Genomic DNA, 13,381 nt, shown 5'->3' with positions numbered 1-13,381 from the left:
GTGTTTGAGCTAATAGTAGAAATTCCAGCACCAAAAAACAATCATATATAAAAAATGATCAGATTTATTCAGATAATTAATTCAATTTGTCTAGGACCTAAATGCAGTCTTGCTGAGAGGATATAAAGCTCCTTGGAGTCTGTGGACAAAGGGTAGTGATAAAAAGTAATGGATTCCGAAAGAGAAGGTGTCTTGAAGAGTATACAGGGGTTAACTTCTCTATCCTTGTTTAGAATTATGTGATTTTGTAAGTAGATGGTGTCTTCAAAGACATCAAAGTATAAAGATATGGGAGAAAGAAAGGGTTCTGACTGAGAGTCAGGACACCTGGGGCCAAGTCTCAGCTCTGCCTCCAAACTTGCTCTGGGAGCTCAGGCCAGTCATTTATCCTCTCTGGGCTCCAAATGGACCAACTGTACTTTACAGTCCCTACAATTGCTAACTTTCTATCCATCTAGTGCAAATTTATAAGACCTAAATTGAATGTGAACACATGACCCATATTGCTGATCGTGACTTGGTGGGCTTGCAAATAAGACAAAAGAAGGCAGTAATTTATAGATCTATGTTTTTCAAATGAGGTGCATGCTCCCCTGGGAGTGCTCAGCAGTGCCCCCGGGGGTGTGAGGTATCACAGGATAAATATGGGGTGTCTTCTTAGAAGGTCAATTATATTTGCTAGTGAGTGGTTTAAATATATTTATATGCTATAATAATAAATATATTATGGAGAATACAATACTCCAATAAGTTTAAAATACATTAAAAATATGATATGAGACTTCTAAAAAGCTTTGAGCATGGGAAGAGCTGTTAGGAAATATGCCCAAGGATTCCCTGTGTGTGTATCCCAGCTTAATTGAGTAGACAGATATCCATGAAAGATGTATTTGAAAATTGCACTTGGAAGTTTTTACCATAGAATCAACCCAAGCTGGGGGTGAGGCGTGGAGATGGTGTACACAAGTACACATACGGTGGGAGAGGAGGCACAGGTGCGGGATGGGATGAGAATTCATAATGGGCCAGGGCCTGAGCAAAGGCCAGGACAAGGGGAGGGTGGGTGGTCCCTGTGTAGGGGGTTGATCTTTTCCAGAGTGGCTGTTACCTTTGTCCCTGATATAACCTCTTGGTCAAGCTGTTCACTGGAGGCAGGTTCTGGCAGGGAGAAAGCAGTGAGGGGTGAGGCGATGGGGAGAGAGGGGTTCCAGGGGAGCCCAGGAAACATTGAGGATGTGCTGCTGTCCTGGGCGAGCTATCTGTCAGGACCAGGCCAAAAGGCTAGAGTAGAATGGGAAGTAGAAAAGGCAGGCTAATGGCCGTGTCCTAACCACCCTCTGAAGATGCCCCATCTCCTGCCATCCTCCTCTGACATTTCGCCCTCGGGCAACACCAACCATCCCCCAGTAGGCCACGCAGAGCATGTGGTTCTGTCCTGTGGGTGTCTGTCCATGCTGCCTCCCTTCGGCCTGCCACGTTCTGGCAAGTTAAGAAGCCAGAAGAGGGCCCACGGGTACATTGCCTCCTGAGCCCCTTTCCCATGAAACACCGCTCTGTAGAGAGATTCCGGCCTGTCTTTCTCCTCCACCATCCTGTGGCCTTCTCAAGGGCCAGGACCGAATCTTGCACTTGCTTCTTTTACAGTCCCAGCCTAGTGCCTGCCCAGAGCAGGCCCTCAGAAACGTGCACAGCAGAGTGAGTGCATGAGCAGAGACAGCTGCTGCAAGCTGCCAGGTTGCCCTGAGGCCCAGCCTTAACTGCCAGGTGCTCCTGCCTGCCTGGGCCTGGAGCTTGAGCAGACCAGCCACAAACCGGAAGCAGGTTCAGAAGGGCAGAGTGGCCTTTCCCTCCACCTGAGCGGCTGAATAGCAACGTAAAATGAGATCCTTTCCTTACACAGCTCCCACTGTAAGCACTGAGGCAAAGCCCTGTACCCCTCCTGTTGTTGGGGTTTTCCTCTTTCAGCCTCTGAAGATGCCACTTGTGAAGAGTAAAGCCCCTCAGCAGGCAGAATCCTGAACACAGAGGACTCTTTCCAGACATGGGCAGGACTCTGCTCTGAGGGGTGTACTTATTTGAACTCCTTTACCAAATTACACCTTCCAGAGACCTGTGGACTTGAATCTGAGGCTGGTTTCCCTGGGGAAAGAAAGCATCTTATAGAGTAAATATACTCTATAAAGGAGGATGTGTTCCTTGAGCAGAAAGACACTATTAAGAACAGCTAATGTTTTATTCTGTCAAGGAAATAAAAGCCTCTATATCCAAAAGGGCCCCGGTAGGGAGGAAGAAGTAACCTTGAACTTGAGAAAGAAAAACAAAGTATCTAGCATTGATAGATCCTGGTTATCACCCAAGCCAACTCCAATCGGAGGCAATGCCAACTGTGGAGGGGACGTTATTGCCTCTCTGCAGCAGCCATATGCCTTCTGTGCCTACAGACAGGTCCAGCCTGGGTTACCTGCCCAGCCCTTACTCTTTGCCTTCAAGCTATCCCCTCCCTTCTGTTTTATAATTCCTCTCTCCATTTATTCCTTCCTAGTAGTTTTCCCCTCTTGCTCCCAAGCTTGCACACACGTGCACACACATGCACACACCCACATCCACACAGTTTCCCTGTGAAGTGCCCTCACCTCACCCACATCTCTTCTCAACCCTTCTATGCCCCTACAGTCTCTGACCCCAAATTGCCCTCTCCCACTCACATGATCTCTGAGCTCTTCCTTCTCACTCAGTCTGCTAGCTCATAAGCCATTTAGCTGAATTCCTGCCCAATTTCACTTAGGTAAGTTATTAAACAATTACTATCTGTAAGGCTCTGGACTAAGGGATGAGGTTTGAAGGATGAGTAAGATATTAGCATTTATTTGGGAAGCCATATATAAACAAATACTTTCGGTGTAATAGGTAAGCTCTAAGGTAGAAATGTTCACAGATCTTGGGTGCCCAGAGTGGGCACCTATCTAAGAGTTTAGGAAAAGCCTCAAGTGATAGCAGGTAAAGAAGGATGGGAATGCACGGAGACAGGAAATCACATGGCTTATGCAAGGAGCCATGAGGGAGCAGTCTGGAACTGCTATGTGGCATGTTACAGATGAGACTGATGAAGTATTAGGATAAGGTTCTAGAAGGCTGCTTAAGCCAGTCTAAGGGCTTACACTCTCTTCTGTATAAGATGGATAACCCATGGATGGTTTCAAGCTGGGAAATCACAGAACATTCATTAGTTGTAGAGTGGAGGATGGACCTGCACGTGGTCAGCCTGGAGGCAGGGAGCATTGCCAGGAGATGTCTGCAGGACTCCAGCTCAGAAGTGATGAAGGCGTGGACCAGATCCAGGTAGTGAGAGATCTGAGCTATAACTGGTTAAAAAGAAAGTCATCACTATTTGGTGGCCCATCGGTGTAAGCAAAACACAGTACAGGCTGATCTCAAGGTTCTGGCCCACATCCCTGGGGAAGCAATGTCTTTAATAGCATATGGATGACCAGGGGGTGAAGTCCTGATTTCTAAGGCAACAGTAAGACTTTGGAGACTCTGAGCACTTAAAAGATTACCCTCCTTTCTATTTTGACCTTTTGTTCAAACGATACAGATTTGAGGAGTGGGGAAAGGGTAGGAGGGGAAAATACTTCCCTGGGCCTTGCCATCTATGCCCCTGGTCCTGGGAGCTCAGACGGGACCACATGGTGGCCACAGTGGAGGTGGGGATAGAGGGTTGTCTGAGGCCCACTGCTCCACAGAAAGGCAGGAGGGCATTATTCTTCCTTCTCAACCTCCAGCCAACCAAGGGAAGGCAAAGTTATTTACTTTCCCTTGATTGCTGCTTCTCGTAAATATACTTGGTTGTTTATATCTTTGGGGAGTAGCAGACTTGCAACATTCTGACTTGGCCACATGCCCCTCCTTGGAGAATGTTCAGAAGGAGCTGCTCTTTCTGGCCAAGAGCAAACTGAACCTCAGGTAGATGCCACCGCAGTCCAGGTGCTTTCTGGTTGCTGCTGCCCCTGAAGGAGGGGAGGCAGCCAGAGATCAGGAAGGAATCTGCCCTTGCTGACCTTGGAAGGTGCAGGCGAAGGACTTGACACAACTGGTTATTTAAGATAGAGTTTTTATTTGCAGGTTCTTATTAAAGACAGTCTTAGCACAGCAGATTTATTCATGCAGCTGTTTAAAAGCACAGATATATTTCCTTATCAAAATGAAATATTTGCACCACTGGGTGTGGTTTTTGCATTCTGTTCTCTACCTTCTGGATGTTATAGTCAGACTTCCCAGACTGAGAGGAGGGGACTAGACACACCAAAGAGTGAGCCTTTTTTAGAGGAAAGGGGGAAAGTAGAGAGGGGTGTTACAAAAAAAGATTCACTGGAGTAAATTGGGAGTTTGAAGTATAGTGGCTTTTCATTGGCTGAGTTGTGACAGTCCCTCATTGGCTGTGCTGTTGCTGGGTAAGGAGAAAAACCTTCTTTCTCCTATTGGGGTAGCAAAGTACACTTCTTCCTGTTGCTGCTACAGTTGACTGTGTAGTAGGGTTGAGAGCTCCCCCTTCTGGCCTCCCGACTCCATTTTAATCAAGGTTTCCTTTATTCAGTTTCACACAACCAATATGCCCTTAATATTGTGACCTTATGAAATTACCTTGTAATCTTTCTCACTTTAAAAACTGACTACTTCTGTAAGATTCTTTTTCCCAACTATGTAACCCCTCTCTGAACCAATACACTCTTGTCACCTTGCTAGTTTCTTTTCTAGGAAGATAATAAACTTTGACATGTGCTCAAGATCAGCTTGTCTAAGACATTTCATGTCTGGACATCACCCTGACCTCAGAGCATGAGAAATATTTCTAGCCAACATTGATTTGAGAGCCTACTATGCACCAGGTATTCTTCCAAGAGCTTTACACAAATGATCTCATTGCAGTTTTACAACAGCTCTATAGCAGACATTCCTGCTGCCTACACACCAACCAACCCGTTACTTTCTTCATGGCTGGCAGAGCTCTACTTTTGTTTGGGTGTCTACTAATCTAGTCTTCCCAGTAACTCATTGAGATCCATATCCCAACTGATCTAAACCAGTTACTCTGATCCCATTTCTCTTAGAGTCATTGGTTTTAGTATGGACACATAAAATTCTGGCCAATGAGATATGAAAAGAAATCCAATGAGTGGGGGAAAGGGAAGGGTACTTCTCAATAATTTCAGGATGCCAGCAACTTTTGCAATCATTTTGCAATGATTTGCAATTAGCCTGAGAACAAGGAGATATAAAGAAATTGTCAGAACCAAAAAATGAAACTAATTGAGTTCCTTGATAGTGTCATTGACTAATGAGGTAACTAATCCCTCAGTCATCTTTTGCTGTGAGGACATACATTTTCCTTATTGTTTAAATCAAAATACTTGTAGCCCAAAGCATTTTAATCATAGTGAAATCCATTAGAATATTCTATTATTTTCCATTTTATAAATGAGATCACTGAAGCTCAAACAGCTTATGTAATTTACCCAAGATTAGCTGCTTGTAAGAAGTTAGCCTGACTCTAGGACTTCTAGACACTACACAATGCTCACTCACTGTGAAAAAAAGCCCAATCTTATTTATTTATTTATTTTGGTCCTTGCTTCTAACACACCTGGAATGCAACAGGTGCTTGACAAATATTTTTAAAATATGTGAGTACTTAAGTAGTCTGAATTTTTATGACCATTCTTCCCTTAACATCACCGAATAGACCAATGTTTGGAGTCTCCTGAAAAGAAACAGAAAAATAGATTTCATTTGGATACCATCACTATTTGGATGCAACACTACAACTGGGTTCACTGAAGAACAGAGTATTTTAAATAAAGAAGCAATGTAATAATACAAACAAGTAGGAAAGTAGATGAAGATAATCCCTTAGACCACCCCCACTCTAACATAATTGCCATTTCTGGGGATTCACTCGCAGCTCTTTTGTATGCATTCTGTACAGTTCAGTAGATGCATAAAAAATACTTGATAAAATTTGACAACCATTTATAATTTTTGAAGAAATCTCAGCAAACTAGAAAATGAAGAACACTTTAACTTTTGAAAGTGTATCCATCAAAAAAAGCTACAAATATATAATTTAATGTTGGAGAGGTAAATGATCTTCCCTTAAATTCAGGATCAACAGTAGAAATTCTAACTAGTGGGTTAACCATGAGGAAAATAAAAAATTGAAAGAAAGGAAGAAACAAAGCTATTATTCACAGGCAATAGAAAAAGAAAAAAGAATATTTATAGAAACACAATTAGCACTAATGAAAATGTTTTGCAAAGTTACTAGATCAATACAAAACAAATTGCATTTCAATTGTCTTGCTTGAGGGTTTCAGCCCCAGGAAAGTTCACTATGGATTCAGTGAGAACAAGAAATGACAATGGAATGTTTTTGGGGTAAAAGGGTTTATACCAAGCTTTATTCTCATGGTGGTAGGTGGAGCACTAGAATCACATCTGCATCCAACAGTCTGCAGGTCTGTAATCTACCTCTGTCTCTGCCTCCACCCAGAGCAGTGGGCAGAGCTCTTTATACAGTGACTCAATCAATAATAGCTTATTGCCTGCAGGTGTGGAAGCAGTAGCCTAGCAGTAGGACAATGACATCATTGAGTAGTTCAGGATCAGGTGAGGATCCTGGCCATAGGAACTTCCATTTTCCCCACATAATATACCTACCCCAATTAGAAAAGGTAATAACAAATTGCATTTCAACAGTAACAAAACATGTAAGTTTCCTAGGAATAAAAGCCACAAAAAGGATATATAAAACCTCTGTGGTTTTAAACCAGAGTTTAAAAGACCTAAATAAGTGAAATATGACAAGTTTATGAATTGACTTCAATTATTATAAATTTCTATAATTTCTAATCCACCCCAAATTAAAGTAGAAATTCAACATAAGGAAGAACAAAGAGAGGAATTTTACTTATCGGATATCAATACTTAAAATACTGTAGTAATGAAGATTTCAAAGGTAAAGGGTAGAATAGTGCTTCTCAAACTTTCATGAGCATAGAAATCCTCTAGGGATCTTGTTAATTGAAGAGCCTAATTGAGATCCTGGGATGAGGCTTGAGATTTTGCTTCCAAACAAGCTACCCAATGATGCTACTGCCACTGGCCTGGAGGCCACACTTTGAGGAGCAAGGGAGTAAATAATTGAAAAAACAGGAAGAACAGAATAAAAATCCATGCATTTATGAAAGCTTGCTATATGATAAACATGATATAGCAGTGTAGTAGGGAAAGGGGGTTATTTAATAAACTGGGCTGGCCCAAAGTCCTTATGAAAGGGACCTAAGGGAGAAATTTGAAGATTCTAGGTGACTGGCTTTGAAGATGGAGGAAAGAATGTAGGCGGGTTCTAGAAGCCAGAAAAGGCAAGGAAACTGATTCTACCCCAGAGCCTAGAGAAGAAATGCAGCCTAGCTGAAATGTTTATTTTAGCCAAGGGAAAGCCATTTGGGGCTTCTGACCTCCAGAATATAAAATAATACATTTGTTGTTTTAAGCCACTAAGTTAGTGGTAATTTGTTACAGGAGCATTAGGAAACAAATGCACTGTGTAACGAAGGGCCCCATAAAACAAAGTAAGAAGATAAGTCCCAAACTGGGTGAAGAGTTTTGCAAAGCATACAGCTGACAGTATAAGGTGAACTACAGATCAAAAAAAGTAGGACAAGTGGGCCACTAGAAAAACAAGCAAAGGATATGTGCAGACTTCACAGAGGAGGAAACTTCAACGACCAAGAGAAATAAAAGATGCACAGCCTCTCTAATAGTCCCAAGACTCAAATCAGAAAAACAGCTAGACACAATTTTATACCCACAAAAAATTTTTAATTTTGGTAATGCCAAATGTTGATAAGAATGTAGAACAATGGGAACTTTCATAAAATACTGATAGGAGTGAATACTTTTGCAATGACTTTGGAAAGAGCTATTGGACAATATTTAGTAAACTTGAAGGTACTTCTCAGACTCAACAATTCTACCCATAGGTATTCCATTAGAGACGCTATCACACGTGAAAAGTTGCAGAAACTTACAAGATGTTCATTAAGGCATTTTTGTAGTACTAAACAATTGGAAACAACCTAAATGTCCTTCAATGGGCAAACGGATAAATAGATTATAGAATATTTCCCCAGTGGAATACTGCACAGAAATTAAAATGAATGGATCAGCACTTCTGCTCTTATCTATCTCCATCATCATGCGTCACCTGGTATCCCTATGTCTAGTGTCTTCCCATGTCTGTACAACTGGAAGACCTTTGAAAATCGTTATTAGAAATTCTTCAGTGCACTTTTAAAAAGCAGTTTTATTGAGGTATAGTTGATATACAATAAATTAAATATATTTAAAAGGTATGGTGTGATAAGTGTTGACACAGTACAAAAAAAAAAATCACCAGATCAAGGGAGTGAACATATCTATCACTCCCAAAAGGTTTCCTGGTGTCCCTTTGTAGTCTCTGCCTCCAACCTCTCCCATCCCCATTTAACCACTGGTCGGCTTTCTGTCACTATAGCTCAGTTTGCATTTTCTAGAGTTTTATTAAATGGGCTCATTTAGCATATATTCTTTTGTCTTGCTTTTACTCAGTATAATTATTTTGCGATTCATCCATGTTCTTTCCTTTATACTGAGTAGGATTCCATTGTTTGGATACTCCACAATTTGTTCATCGTTCACCTGTGGTAGAAAACTGGGTCGTTTCCAGTTTTTGATAATTACAAATAAAGCTGCTATGAACATTTGCCTATGATTCTTTGTGTGGGCATGTGCTTGCTCTTCTCTTAGGTAAATTCATTGAAATGGAATGGCTGGATTAAATGGTAGGTATATGTTTAACTTAAAAAAAAACTGACACAGTGGTTGCACCATATTACATTTCCACTGGCAGGCTTCAGTGGGTTTTAAGAATAAGATCCGAGGCAATTGTTAGGCATTGGAAAAAGGGCCTTTCCTGGTGTAATGAAGGCTCTTGAGATGAGATCCTCCTAGATTTAGAGTGGCCCTTAACCCAATGACTGATGTGCTTGTAAGAGAAAGGCAGAGGGAGACAGCGATAGACAGAGGAGAAAACAGGCAGAGACTGGAGGCAAACTGCCAATCAAGGAATGTCTGAAGCTCGCATAAGCTGGAAGAGACCCTGAAGGATTCTCCCCAGAGCCTTCCGCGGGAACGGGGTCCTGCCGGCACCTTGATTTTACACCGCTGGCCTCTGAAACTGTGAGAATAACTGCTGTTTGTTTAAAGCCTCCCAGCTTCTAGTATTTTGTTACAGCAGCCTTAGGAAGCTACTATACTTAGCATAGATGTTACACTGGGCACTGAGGATTTGAAGATAAAATGTGTGGATCCTATTCTTGAGGTGTAAAGAAGTAGAACAACAGGCTTATAGGGAACAATTACATTAAATTGAGATAACTGCTGCAATTGGGAGTATTTAGGAAATAAATTATGGTCTGTCCATGCTGTGGAACACCATGCAGGCCTTTAAAACAAGGTAGAGTTATATTTAGTGGCATGGGAAATTAGTTGTGATAAGACTTCGAGTAAAAAACAACAGCAAAAAATAAGTTGCAGAACAATTATTGGGGCTGTTTTAAAATCAAAGCAGCATATATAAGAAATGTTCACCAGGGCACAGGAGAAGGTGTGGCCGGAAGTACCAAGTCCGTAACAATGCTTAGTGCCGGCAGCTGTGCTGGGAGGGTGAGAGAGGTGACTGGATCAGATTTCATAAAGAATTCATAACGTTTTGTATTGTTTGAACTTTTTATTTCTGTAAGTATGTATTGTTTTTGTAATGTAAACATGTTTTTAGAGAGTGTAAGAAAGACAGGTAGCCACTCGTGGAGGGGAGGCTCATTCCCTGGCACCTGCTACCACCCGTCTTTTCTGCCCTCAAGCCCTGCGAATGCTTGAGCCTACACGCCTGGCCAGAGGCCTCTCCTGCTCTCCCACTGCACGCCTTCTTCCCCACCTGCGTCCGTCCCTGCCCCCCACTTACGTCCTCTCACCTGTGTCCCATCCTGTACCACCTTCCCAAATTGTGCAGCTCTTTTACAAGGTTCAGGAAGGGTGAGACTGTCGGAGTCAGTGAACCTCAAGTCAGTTCACGTTAGTGACTTTACCTCCCATCTGGGATGTAAACTCTCTGTGTAGGCAAGAAACTAATGCACTAAACACTTAAACTCCTAACACCTGCAAGGCAAAGCTATCTACTCTAGCCATCGAATCCTCGTAGGAGCCTTGTGCGTAGGCATTTTTATCTCCATTTCATAGGACACTCTGCTCAAGGAGCCCAGTGTCTGACAGCAAGGACTCAAACAGAGCTCCAAGCGGCCCAAACTCCAAGCGTTCTGTGCCATGGCCCTGGGGAAGCAACCACACCATATACCTCCAAACTCATTTCCTGCAAGAGGGTAAGAGCTGGATAAATGTTTGCATAACGATGAAAGTAGTTTATCCTTCAGCCAGCATGTCCATTAAATAGTCTTTGTATTCATTTTCCAGTAAAGCTTCGTCTCCCCAAAGCTTAAAAGAGGAAAGGAAATGTGCTGTGTTGACCTATTTTCATCCATTAGCATAATTTATTAAACCAGAGAACTGAGAAGCTCCTGGATGAACAGAAGGGAGCTCAGCAATCTCAGTGGGGAGGCAAAGGGACCACTAAGGGCCTGGGGTCCTAGGAGTACCACAAGAGGGCTAAAAATGGCTCAGAAGTGGAGGCAGGAAAGAGCAAAGATGAACTTCTTCATGGCAGAGTGGAAAAAGCCCCAGGTTTCGTGATGGGGAGGGGATACCTGGACTTGGTCCCCAGCTCTGCTGCCCACTGGAGGTCAGGGACCTCACTATGATGATCCCGTTCATTCTGATGAGGTGATGACTGTGAGTGCTGCATGTAAAGAAAGAGGAAGGCATTGACACTGTTCCCGGTGGTCACACTACTACCATGACTGTTATCTTTCCTTGAATTCAGAATTCTCAGTCTGAAAGATGGGATGTTATAAAATTGCTTTAAGTGTCTTTGAGGCAGGGTTATTTATATCCCCCATCTCCTGGGACCTAGAAGGGTGCTAAGCACCTAACACATAAACAATAAATGAATGGATTTGGTTTGTGACTGTTCAAGCAGTGGCCCTATGCAAACAAATATCACTCTCACACAACCTGACCCTCCTTCTCCCCTCAAGCATGCTCAAGTGCTAGTCTATCCCACAGCAGCTACTCAGGGATTATTATACGGGGTGAGAGTGCCTATGGGGAATGGGGTAGGCATGATAAGGAGAGCCCAGTTTAGGTACAGAGGAGGCCCCTGAATCATCTCTTTGTTGGCTATCAAAGGCCAGGAATACTAAGTGCAAGAGTGAAACTAGGGAAGGATACAATGGTCTGATGATAAACAGAAGGGGGCCTTCAAACTACTAGATAAAAGAAAAACCAACAAAAATAGTAATACATCCTGATAAATTACTTTAAAGCACATAATACACACATACACACCCAAAATACATTTATGGTCACTCTAGTTGGCAATATATCTAAAGAGTAAGATGGTGGTTGGTGTTGGGGACATAAGATAAAATGTTTCCTTTGTCTGTGTGCGTCCTTTTTCCAGATCCCGGTAAACAAGGTGCTCTGTTCCATCCATTGGTGGTAACACTCATACTGATCCTTTCTAGCTACAACTCGTGATTGCATTTGGTAGCAGAAGCACTGCTCTGGGTCAGAACGGCAGGATGCTTTGGTGCTAGCAGAAGAAAACTGAGATGGATTCTTAATAGTGAGTTGAATGATGATTCCCCTCACCTCCAAAAAAGATATGTCCATGTTCTGATCCTCCAAACTTGTGCTATACCTGATTTTGAAAGAAGGTCTTTGCGGATATAATTAAGAATCCTGAGATGAGATCCTCTTTGATTATCTAGTGGTCCCTAAATCAGATGACCTGTGTCCTTGTAACAACAGAAGGTCAGAGGGAGGTGTGAGACAGTCCTAAGAGAAGACACCAAGAGGAGACAGCGATGTGAAGACAGAGGCAGTGGTGGGGTTGATGCAGCTACAAGCCAAGGAGTGCCATGGATTGTCAGCAGCCCCGTGAAAGTAGGAGAAAGCATGGAATGGAATCTCAGAAGGAAGTGTGGCCCTGCTAACACCATGATTTCAGACTTCTGCCTCCATAACTGTGAGATAATAAATCTGTTGTTTTAAATAATCCATTTTGGAGCAATTTGTTACAGTAATCCTATTAAAACTAATAGGATTCTGAAATGCTATGTTCTCACGAATGTTCAATGTGAAAGATAATGGACACCCAAACCTCAGTCCAAATCTTGGAGGAAGTCTGCATGGGAGCCCTACCCAGCTTCTCTGGGCTTGATACTCTCTCAGAGTACTTCCCCAGGGGTCCGCAGGCTCCTGACTCCTCCAGCAGAACTTCAACGCTTTCACGGTCCTGTATAACCTTCCCCAGGTACTTGCTCAACAGAGCCCCATAGCCCAGCTCTTAAGGATGTTTAGCACTTTCTCGCCTATCCATGTTCAAGGGTTCTAGGGCTCAGGAAAATCCTAAAATGTGGCTGAAATCATAATGAGGATGGATAGATTCTGGGAGCCTAAGGCTGTCTTTGTAGCACTGAGCTTATACTACAGAGTGTCATCACTATTAAGGACTAGGTAACTACATGCTGAGTGGTTAAATCTAGCATATATCCCTTACAACCCTGCCTGGGCAAATGGTGAGTGGGGTGAAACTGTGCTGTGTGCTAATCTCCCCCACATCTCCTTCAAAAGCTCCCATGCCCCTGATTACTCAGGGCCTCTGGACTGGTCTGCTCTCTCTGCAGGACCCTTTCTGCTGCTCCTCTCACCCCACCCACCAAATAAACCTGTTCCTTGTCTATTGCTCTAGGCTTTTCTCCACTGCTAAGGGACATTTATCAATAATGCATTAATTAGGTCAGCTCAAGAGTTTGACAAATTTCTCATGGTGGAAACCAGATAGAGAAAGCTGGGTTGGCAGTGTACCTATGGGCAGATTCATAGTTGGCTGAAGGTCCTCATGGGAAAATAAAAATCCCTAGCCTTCTGAAAGGAGGTTTCTTGCCCTTGGCCCAATCCTGGTCAACATTTTAATCAGCGATTTAAATAAAGTCAGAGGCAAGCTTATTTAATTTCCAAATAACCCAGCTCTGAGCAATGTAGAAAACATGTTTCTTCACATATTTGATATTTTTAAAGATATGAAATGATGGGCCACAATGAAAAAAACATGAACTGATGGGCCAGAATCAAGATAATTTCTTTCACTGGGCTTCAAAAAATAAGC

General features: G+C 42.7%; 1 long non-coding RNA gene across 1 annotated transcript; it reads left to right on the top strand.

The window, feature by feature from the left end:
* The first annotated feature begins 8,805 nt into the window (after nt 1-8,805).
* On the top strand, nt 8,806-12,620 carry LOC130683403 (uncharacterized). The gene is made up of 4 exons (XR_008997099.1): nt 8,806-9,276; nt 10,336-10,475; nt 11,672-11,836; nt 11,982-12,620. It is a non-coding gene; the product is annotated as an uncharacterized LOC130683403 (long non-coding RNA).
* Nucleotides 12,621-13,381: the final 761 nt, after the last annotated feature.

The sequence above is a fragment of the Manis pentadactyla genome, chromosome 4, assembly GCF_030020395.1.
Source record: "Manis pentadactyla isolate mManPen7 chromosome 4, mManPen7.hap1, whole genome shotgun sequence".
Taxonomy (NCBI): Eukaryota; Metazoa; Chordata; class Mammalia; order Pholidota; family Manidae; genus Manis; species Manis pentadactyla.
This window is presented reverse-complemented; position numbering and strand designations above follow the sequence as displayed.